General features: G+C 42.6%; 1 protein-coding gene across 2 annotated transcripts in view; it reads right to left on the reverse strand.

Moving 5' to 3' along the window:
• The window catches only part of FAM193A (family with sequence similarity 193 member A), a 75,376-nt gene extending 66,028 nt beyond the window's left edge, over positions 1-9,348 (reverse strand). The window contains exon 1 of one of the 2 annotated variants that reach the window (XM_063157502.1): positions 9,308-9,348. The gene's annotated coding sequence lies outside the window, so the exon portion shown is untranslated. The remainder of the gene's footprint in view (positions 1-9,307) is intronic. The other variant, XM_063157501.1, reaches the window with a different exon arrangement.
• Positions 9,349-9,807: the final 459 nt, after the last annotated feature.

A 9,807-nucleotide genomic window follows, 5' to 3' on the forward strand; every position in this document is an offset into this window, starting at 1 on the left:
ATGCACAGAAGTTCAACCTGAAAAGAGCTTCCTCTCTATGCAGGTGACTGAACCCTGGAACAGGCTGCCCAGAGATGCTGGATTCTTCCTCATGGGAGATATTCCAGAACTGTCTGGAAACCACCTGCGCAAGGTGCTCTAGGAAGACCCTACTCCAGCAGGCAGGTGGGACCAGATGACCACACCAGTGGTCCCATCCAACTGCAGCAATTCTCTGTAAAATTCAATGTCATCATCACCTCCCTAGCTTAGAAAGACTTCTGCTCTGAGAGCTCAAGCTTTTATTTCTGCACAGAGGGAAAGAAAGAAAGAAACCAAAAAACTCAATAACATCCCACCACCAAAAACCAGAAAACAAGCTTTGGCTTAAAAAAAAAAATCTTTGTTTAAAACCTTAATTATTTTAGCCCCAAAATACAGAAGAAATCAAAGTTTGTAGTGCCCACAGTTAGTGCACTGACTTCAACCACATCAACACACAGCTGTTTGTACTAGGTCTCTCTCTTTGAAAAAAGCCTCAAAGAGAGAAGTGGGTGGCAGAGTGTATTCAAGTCTGGCACCCCTGCCTAAAGCCACATCTTTTGCCTCTAAGGAGCCATCATTGATGCAGTTTGACAGCACAAAGCTGAAAGCAGAACAGGAGTCAAGGTAGAGCCTTACAGCACTTTACAACACTACATGTACACTGCATAATATGATTTCCAACCTATTGCAATGCTACACATGATGAAATATCTCCTAATACACAGACTTTAGAGTCATGGCTTGTATTAATTAATAAACTGCTTTCAGCAAAGTTATTCAACTGACAGCCTTCTTTTCCTTCCCTCACTTTACAATCCTGGTATCATGAAAGACATTTAAACCTGAGGCACATGACAAAATTCAAAACACAAGTCTACATCATGCCATGCTTTTTAGCTAGTGCATTCAACAGTCTGTCCTTCTTTCTTGAACTCAACTGTCCACTTCAAAAGGCCAAGCATATTTCATGTACCATCAACAGTGCCTGCCCTTTTACAGTCTTCTCCCCTCATTCACATTAACTCATCTCCTACTTCATCCAAGAGGAAAAAAACCTCACATTTCAGTCTTATTCTATCCCTCTAAAGATCCCACCCTCATTCACTACCCACAGACTTCTGTTAACTTACCAACCCTGTATCTGCCACCTGCTTCTTCTCACATACAAGGAGAATAAAAGCAGAGCAAACAAGACCAGTCCCCAAGAAAGCAGTGTTTTTCTACAAAACAGGTGCTGCTTCAGGTTCTTGTTCAGATGTGAGTCTAGCTGGCAAATATCCATGTTTAGAGCTCCTGTTGGGCTGGTGGGCAGAGCTCACCACTAACACTGAGTTATCCTGCACTAGCTCTGGCAGCAGCCAGCCCTGCCAGCACACAGCTGTGCCAAGCCCACCTGAGAGGCAGCTGACTACCCTAAATCCAGGTCATATATTAGCTTAGATAACCATTTTTTATAAAAGCTGGTCAGGAGATAGATAGTCCTAACACAACATGCCATATGCATTTCCCCTCTTCTCAATAGCTTTATGAGTGTTATAACTGAGATTCCCAGTACTGTAAAACCTCCTTGAGCTCCTGATGCTGCAGAGAAACGTGCCTACTAACTCCTTACTTTCCAGTACCCTTTCTGAGGACTGACTTTAGAGGTTACTTCTGCTATGCCTGCAGATTCCTAAAGGAGGTGAAACCTTAAGGAGGAAGTAAGAAGATAACTATACAAAAAACATATCTCAATTAATTCACTGCTGTCAACAGAAGATTAAGTAGGAAAACCCTTTGAGTGGGGTTCAGTTGCCAGGGTCTTTATTCCTAATTCATAAAATTACAAATAGTTATGGTTCCATGGAGCCCTTGACATTTTTAAATGACAACTACTAGAGTTAACTTATCAATCATTTATCATTTAATACCAAATATCAATCACTAGAATTTTATATTCTAGTGATGCATGCATATGTTAATAGCCCATGTCTACAGCACGTGTACAGGTTTGTGACATAAACCAAACACTGCCCAGTTCTCTACACAGTTTGGTCTTGCTTTAAGTAGAGAAGCTACTATTTCCAAAAAGAGCAACAACTGACTGAGGAATCCAAGTGAGCAAAGCTGAAAGTGCAATGCAAGCCATGACTAAACAATCACTTTTGATATTGTAGGCATAATTAATTATCTGGAAGAATAAAGAAGGGCATCTGAAAATTCAGATCTAGAACAGTGATGTGTTCTGTGCTGCCAGCCAGACACTTCTATGCAGCCTGCTACCTTTCCCTGGAGAAGAGAAGAAACAGCTATTTAGAGCAGCAAACACTGCCCCAACAGCTGATCACATCCTCCATCTGTCTGCAGCTCAACACAGACCACTGAACTGCTGCCAAAGCAGTTAAAGAAAAAAAAAAGCCAGCAGCTTTTTCCTACGAGCAACTGTCATTCAGGAACCCTCCCAGAAATTAGTCCTCACTGCCCATTGTGGCTCCTCCTGGACCACAAGAAATTCACCTCCCACAGGCACATTCTAAGAGGAGTAGGAGATGAGTCCGTAAGAGAAGCCCTCAAGTCCAGATGCCATAAGTGACAAGTTGGCTCAAGATCCAGGCAGTCCACAGCTCTGGACTTCAAAATAATTACATTTGTGACCTTGTAAAAACTTAATTATTTACCTGGGTGGTGGTTGTCTCATGTTTTTGAACATCTTTTGCAAGTAACCACCTGTCAAAGCTACTACAAGCCAGTTCAACATATTAGTGTGTGAAAGGAGGACTAATATAAAACACAACTACTGTGCATGAGGACTTTGTGACCTTCCACAGTAAGTAACAATACAGAGGCACCCACAATCTATTGTGGCTTGTTCCCCTAGGCCTGAGGAGAGACTGTGTATAGGAATATTTCATGGAAGCACACAGAGATTTTCTGGAAAATGTACAATGAAGTCATCTTTTATTTCCTCCTTATAATGATCAAAGTTACTCTTTAAGATTTAAGATATGACCTAAGGGGGGCTTGTATCAAAACCTATTTGAGCTCCAACTTTTTTGTTTTTTTAAGAGGAAGAAACCATAACTGAGTAGGCAGGTAGAGGCTAAGCATGGCCTCCTACGCAGGTTTTTCACCTTATCCAACTTCAGCACTCAGCTTGTACCAAAATGTCTCCAGGCTCCCTTCAATAAAGAGTGGAGAGAGACAGCCCCTCCAGAGAGTGGTGCAGAACAGGAACTGCCACTCAGATGCCTGAGCAGGTTCTAGCATTGCTAGGAATTTTGAGATGGAGAGAACTATCTTTGTGGCTTTTACAAAAGAAGGGGAGCTGATTATTTAAGAACATGGTTAAAGTTCCCACCCCAAGGAAGTTTCTCACCAGTCCAACATGAACAACTTCAGTTCAACAGCTTAGAAGCAGCTCACAGGCTGCCCCATTAATATTCCCCCTAAAATCCACTTTGCAAAACAGTGCCTGGACTAACTTCTGCATCACTAAAGCAGCTGTACATCCTCTATTAAAAAAGTAAATACCAAGAGAATATTTAGGAAAAAATACTTACCTCAGGTAAACGCTATGCTGCTCAGATGTATCTCTGATAGTATTTCTCATGTGTTTCCTCACAGGGGAGGAGGTGAAGGTCAGTAATGTCATAGGCTGCCTTGAATTTTTACAACACAAAATTAAATAATTGTTGTGTCAAAAAAAAGGGCCTATTCATTCTACTGCATTCTCAGAAAAGCCTCAATTTAGGCAGTTGCTGTATTACCATTAAGAGTAACATCATAAATGTCATTTCCCTGTTGAACTCTTCATTTGCAGCAAAGAAGGAACTGAACTGCAGTATTCTTTGAGACATTTAACTAAAATATTTCATTATGTTTCATTATCCTAGGAAAATTCCACATATGGAATATTCTTCCTCAAAACAGACCAGTCCACAGCTACCTTAGTCACTATTAAATTTAAAAAAAAATACCACAAGGAAAATGTAGGGACTGTTTCCATTACCTTAATAAAAGGGGATATGTGACCTCCCTTCTCATCAGTGAAGGAGCTCCAATAAATATTAAACCTTCTTTGATTACTCAGATCCATACAAACCTAGAACACTGCCTAGCACATCCATGAAGTCCTGCACATCCTAAGCAAATCAAGTTCATTTCCCAGTTATTTCTCCCAGTCACATCTCAACAATATGTCTTCAGCAGGTCTGTATTTGCTCAGGACCACCCTTGTTAAACACACATAGCAAGGTCTGAACATTACTCTCATAGGCACCAAGCACCACCAAACTGAATTTCCAGATCCTCTCAGGTCTCCTTGGCAGGCAGAAGAGAAGCTGACTGGATCTCCTGTTGTAAAGGAGAAAGCATCCAAAGACTCCCCCCAAGATGAGATACCACTACAACAGGAAAACTTCCATTACCAAGAAAATAATGCAGTATTAAATACTTACATAAAGCTTTACGTAATGTTTGGGGGCAAAAAATTTACAGGATAAGAACCCTGGATATTCCCATCAATATATACCTACTTCAGAACTAACTTTTCAAACTAATCTAGTTCCAAATTAAATCACCAAGGTTTTGCCTCCACAGTCAGGAAACAAAAGGGAGGAGAGGAAGGGAGTCACTATGTTTTTTAGAGTAAAAATATTCTCTCAATCTCTCACATTTTGCATCCAATACAGCAAGGAGAAAAAAAAATTCTCTGCCTTCACACTTGGAATTAAATGTCTCCTAACAAAGCCAAAGGAGGATCCTTAGCTGATACAGATTAGACACCGCTGAACCAGATGCCATTATTTTCAGACACACTTTTGATATTTTGGTTGCTTCATTTAACAATTCACAACCAATTATTGTCATTATCAGGTGAGCATGATTTTGCAGGTGCAGGAGGTAGGGGAGAAATGCACTGCTCAGGGACTTGATATACATCAAGGTCATGAGTACACACAGGCACTCTCTTCCCAGGAGCAGCATTACGAGATCTGACCCAGTCACTGGTTCTGTGCCTCTGGTCTCAGGTCTATTAGCTGAAAAATGCCTTAACTGAGCATGGGAAGAAGCTATGAAAGAGCTAATAATGTCAATGTTATGCAACCACTAAGCTTGTTTTAAAGTTTGAAATGTTCTGTTTAGATTCTGTTTCTAAATTAGCAAGTTAACTCAACCATACCATCTAAAGCAAATCCTAATAGTTTTATCCCATTCTGTCTCCTTTTATTACAAAAAGCAGAGCATAAGCTCTTCAGGGCAGGCACTGCATGTCTATTACAAAAAAAAAAGTGAACTACCTTTAATCAGAGGAAGAAATTTACTACCTGACTGTCACAAAGGCTTGTTTTTCTTCAAGTCAGTGTTTATAAGTACCGACCGCCTGAGCTTGAGGAGCAGAGGTTAGAATACTGTTTTATTAATTTGAATTTCTCTAGTTTACCTGAACCTTGACAAAAATTGGCCAAAAGTAGTTTGCTTTTGGAGAGGAAGCCCTACATAAAAGCACAAAAGCTAGCTATTTGCTGAACTTCTGAGCTCCTGACAAAGCTCCTTTTCTGAGTGTTTGAATCATGGAAGGGGAAGAGAGAACAGGGAAAACCTGAAATCACAAATCAAACATACATATCACTAAAACACAATGAGCTACAAAGCTGCTGAAGAAATTGGCAATGTACATTCTGCTATGTATAGAATCTCTGTTTAAAAAGCAGCACCTCGTAATAAAAAAAAAAAGTCTGCTGAAGTATTTTATGAAATTCTCAAAGAGCTCTCCAATGTAAGAAGATTCAATACATTACTACACTTGACATACAATACTTTGAAAAATGCAAGTGAGAGAATTGTAAAATGGCTACTAAATTATTCCCTTTAATAACACAAGATTGGTCAGACCTGTAACAAAAAGTATTTCTGTAACTGATCAGCTACTGACACACCACTCTTCCCCCTCCAAAATACCTGAACATACTAATGAATAGCCAATTTTGCTATAGTATATGTATGAATTATGCAGTGGTTGCTAGAGATAATCAAATGTCACTCACAACATCAATAATCCAACTGTCCATCAAAAATTCATAGGATCCAATTAAGAAAGCTTGATACAATGCATTACTGAATTAAAACCAAAACAGAACAGAAAGCAACATCTATTTCTATAAATACACATATTAAAAAGAAAAAATCCTAGAGAAGTCCTGCAGCAGCACTGGACAACTAAATGTCTTGGTTTCCAGTTCCAGTTAAAGTTGACACAGTTACAGGTTTTCAAAACTGAGACTCCTTGCACTGCTACAATGCCAATGCACCCTTAACTTCACTAGCACTCCAAAGCATCTAACAGTGCCTCAGAGGATGAACTCAGATGTTACAAAGCATGTGCATGGAATAACATTCCTTCCAGGAAGATGCTGTTAGGAGTTGCCCACTTGCATCCCAGAACAAGATTCAGCATGTACTCTAATGCAGAATTTAGCCTATAGTCTTCAAAAACCCTCCAGATAAGATGTATAAAAACAGCAATTCAAAATTATTTGTCAGCTCTAACAGGGTTAGCTGGAATTTCAATGCTGGCACATGAGCTTTTAGTCTGAACCATAAATACAGTCATTTTTAAACTACAGTCAACCTGTTTTATAAAGGAGGTTCAAAGTATACATTATCCTGAGCAATTATTGACACACAAGAATGTGCACCACACACAGGATTATTCATTTAACATCCTGTTTCATTCTTTTAGACAAGATTTGCAAGAATCACCTAACAGAACACAATTAGAAAAATGTGCCCACCCCACCCAGAATGGCTGCCCTAAAACCAGGTAAGTGACAAAAGCTGGAAACTCCATGAGAGCAACGAGAACAAGTAGAACACACACCTTTTTAAAAATTAAATATTTAAGTTAGTTCAGCAGAGAACTGGTTGATGATTTCTCTTACCCACCAAAGGGAACTCCACATTATTCTGGGTAAGATGAAAGTAAAGCAAGTCTGGTTACTACTTTGCAGCTATGAGTGTGTTGCTTACTCTCCATTCAGCCAAAACAAACATTGCACCTAATTTAGAACTGATCTGTCCTGTAAAATACAGTTTTCCTTCTCAACTTCATCCAGAAAAAACATCTGCTAGTCTTTCACTCAAAAAACCAAGTCTTGTTCTGACCATGTACTTAAACTACCAAATTTTAACACACCATTAAGGTGATCCTATTCTCACATCAGCAAGAGTCATGCAATGACACTTTAAGATTTCACCTTTGCAACGAGATTATCAGCAAATTTTTAAGTACTGGCAATTTTCATGTCACAACCATTGGAAAGCTATTGAAAGTGTCAAGAAAGAGGTCACTGAAACCACTATGGAGTAAGCAACACCAACTTTAAAGCAGCATTATGGGGTATAAGCATTTACCTTCCAAGAAACTGAGCACAGGGATTTACCTATCCTCAAAATCTCATTCTAACATGCTTACTGTTTGACTGAGCAACATCTGTGCTGCAGGTGTATTCTAGTTTAACTAACTAATCTGTTTGTTTAGCTGACTTAACTCCCCACTTGCCCATCAGTCTTCAGAATCCCTTGTATCACACTACAAATGGAAACATTTGACAATTCACATACACATCTAAGAGTAGAGGCAAAAAGAGACCAATTAAGACAAAGTCACAAACGCATTAAATCATATGTTGTGTACACTTATAAAAGTATGAATAACATGTAAGCAAGTGCAATAGACAGATGTATTCTCCCAAAAATGTAGTGCTGAAACACAGTACTTAATTTTCAAGACATGACATACTTTCAGAGAGATTTTATTTGGAACTGCCTAGTCTGAAAGAAATAAGGAACACAAAGTGAGTAGACTAGCAATGATTTTGGCTTTTAAGATCAATTTCAGAAAGATCCCATACAGTCTGATGAGAACCAAAGTTCTAGACTACACATAACCACAAGCCACAAACATCAAAATATTGGGGGTAATGGAGCCACATCAATGTCCCATCCTGAGCATCATTTCCCTGCTGGTTTTATTCCCCTTGGCGTGATGATGTCTAACAATATCTAGGAACCTGTGCCTGTAAAGGCTTGTGATCTAAGACACAAAACAAAACAAGACACATCTTCCTCGTACAGGTTTAGTTAGAATAGTGTTGAGTGATGACTTGCAAAGCTGCAAATAAAAACCTGAACATCTCTTGCCATTAGGCACATCGTTCTTCTGGGTATCTAAGTCACATATGGGCTACTGTCCCAAAAGGAAATTATGCATGAAGTTAAGTGTCAGATTAGGACAGACATACAGAAACAGTTAATCAAAAGTATAGTAGCCAAGTATGAAAGTGTATGAACCCAAGCTTTAAAGGGAGGGGGGGGGTGGGGTGGGGAAAATCAACCTACAGTCACCAGATTGATTGTTGATTGACCCAGCAAAATAAATGGGCACAAAACTACATGGAGGAAAAAAATAAACCCATTTGTTATATTATGGCATTTCAGACATGCTACATCACAAAAGCCAATTCTTTCATTTCCCCTTCACGTGCTCAACAAGTTCATGAGAGCAAGAGGAAACGGAGCAGGTGGTATGACATGCACATGGAAGTCTGAAGATGCTGTCAGCAGGAAATGCTGCTGTAAATATGATACCTGAACACAAGCTCTGTGTTGATAACAAAAAACTTGAGGTAACCTTCACAAGAGAAAGGAACATGAACTTATTTGCTCTTTTGCTACTTGAACCAAGAGGACACCTTTTTAAGGGCTTGATCCTTGAGTATTTTTTCTTGGAAAAAAAAAACAGTTAAACTACACAATCCGCTCGAATAAATTTCACCATAATATGATATAATGTAACAGATCTGAATTATTCCAAGGCACCAGAGTGCCAACCACAGTCCAAGCTACAATGAACCTCCTATGCTTAATAATGAAGTTGGCTACTGCAAAAAGGGCGTAATGGAGGTGTCTTTTTGCTTTCTCAAGGCCTGCCCGCCTATTTGTTCCATCTCCTCCATTAAGGTGAGACCCCGCGGCTGGGGAGGCCGAAGCTGCTTTCAGGACAAACCCCAGGACGCGGCGGCCCCGCGCAGCCGGCGCGGCCCTTCCCCCACAAAGGGTGGGGAGCTGCGGCCGCTGCCCAGCCCCAGCCCCAGCCCCGCCGCCCCCTCCCCGCAGCCCCGGGCCCAGCCCCGAGACCCCGCCGGGGCCCGAGCGGCCCGGGGGCACGGGGGGATGTGGCGGTGCAGCCCCGGCTGCCAGCGCGGGTGTGCGATGTCACCGCGCCCGCCCCGGCCCCGCTCACCTCGCCGTGTCCCGCCGCGGCCCCGCCGCCGCCCGGGGCTCCGCTGCCGCCGCCCGGAGCTGTCAGCAGGGCGCCCACCGCGCCCGGCGGGGCGGGGGCCGCTGCCGCCGCACCCCCGGCCTTGCCCAGCCCGCCGGTGCCGCCGCTGGGTCCCGGCCCGCCGGTGCTGCCGAGGCCGCCGCCCCGCTTGTTCTTCCGGCGCTTCGCTCCGCGCTTGGCGTCGGCCGGACTCATGGTGCTGACACCCGGGCACGGGAGGAGGGAGCGCCGGGGAGGAGGAGGAGGAGGTGGGGGGAAGGGGCGCGGGGTCGCGCCAAGCGCCCGGGGCTGGCGAGGCCGGGCGGGGCCGGAGCTCCCCGGGCGGCGCGGGCGAAGCGGGGCTGTCACGGCCACGGAGACTCGCTCGGCCCCGGCGCCGCTGGGCAGAGTTACCGTCCAATATGGCGGACACAAGGGGAAAGTGATCCCCCTTTACGTTGGGGGGCTCCCCCTCGGCGCTG

The sequence above is a fragment of the Melospiza melodia genome, chromosome 5, assembly GCF_035770615.1.
Source record: "Melospiza melodia melodia isolate bMelMel2 chromosome 5, bMelMel2.pri, whole genome shotgun sequence".
Lineage (NCBI taxonomy): Eukaryota > Metazoa > Chordata > Aves > Passeriformes > Passerellidae > Melospiza > Melospiza melodia.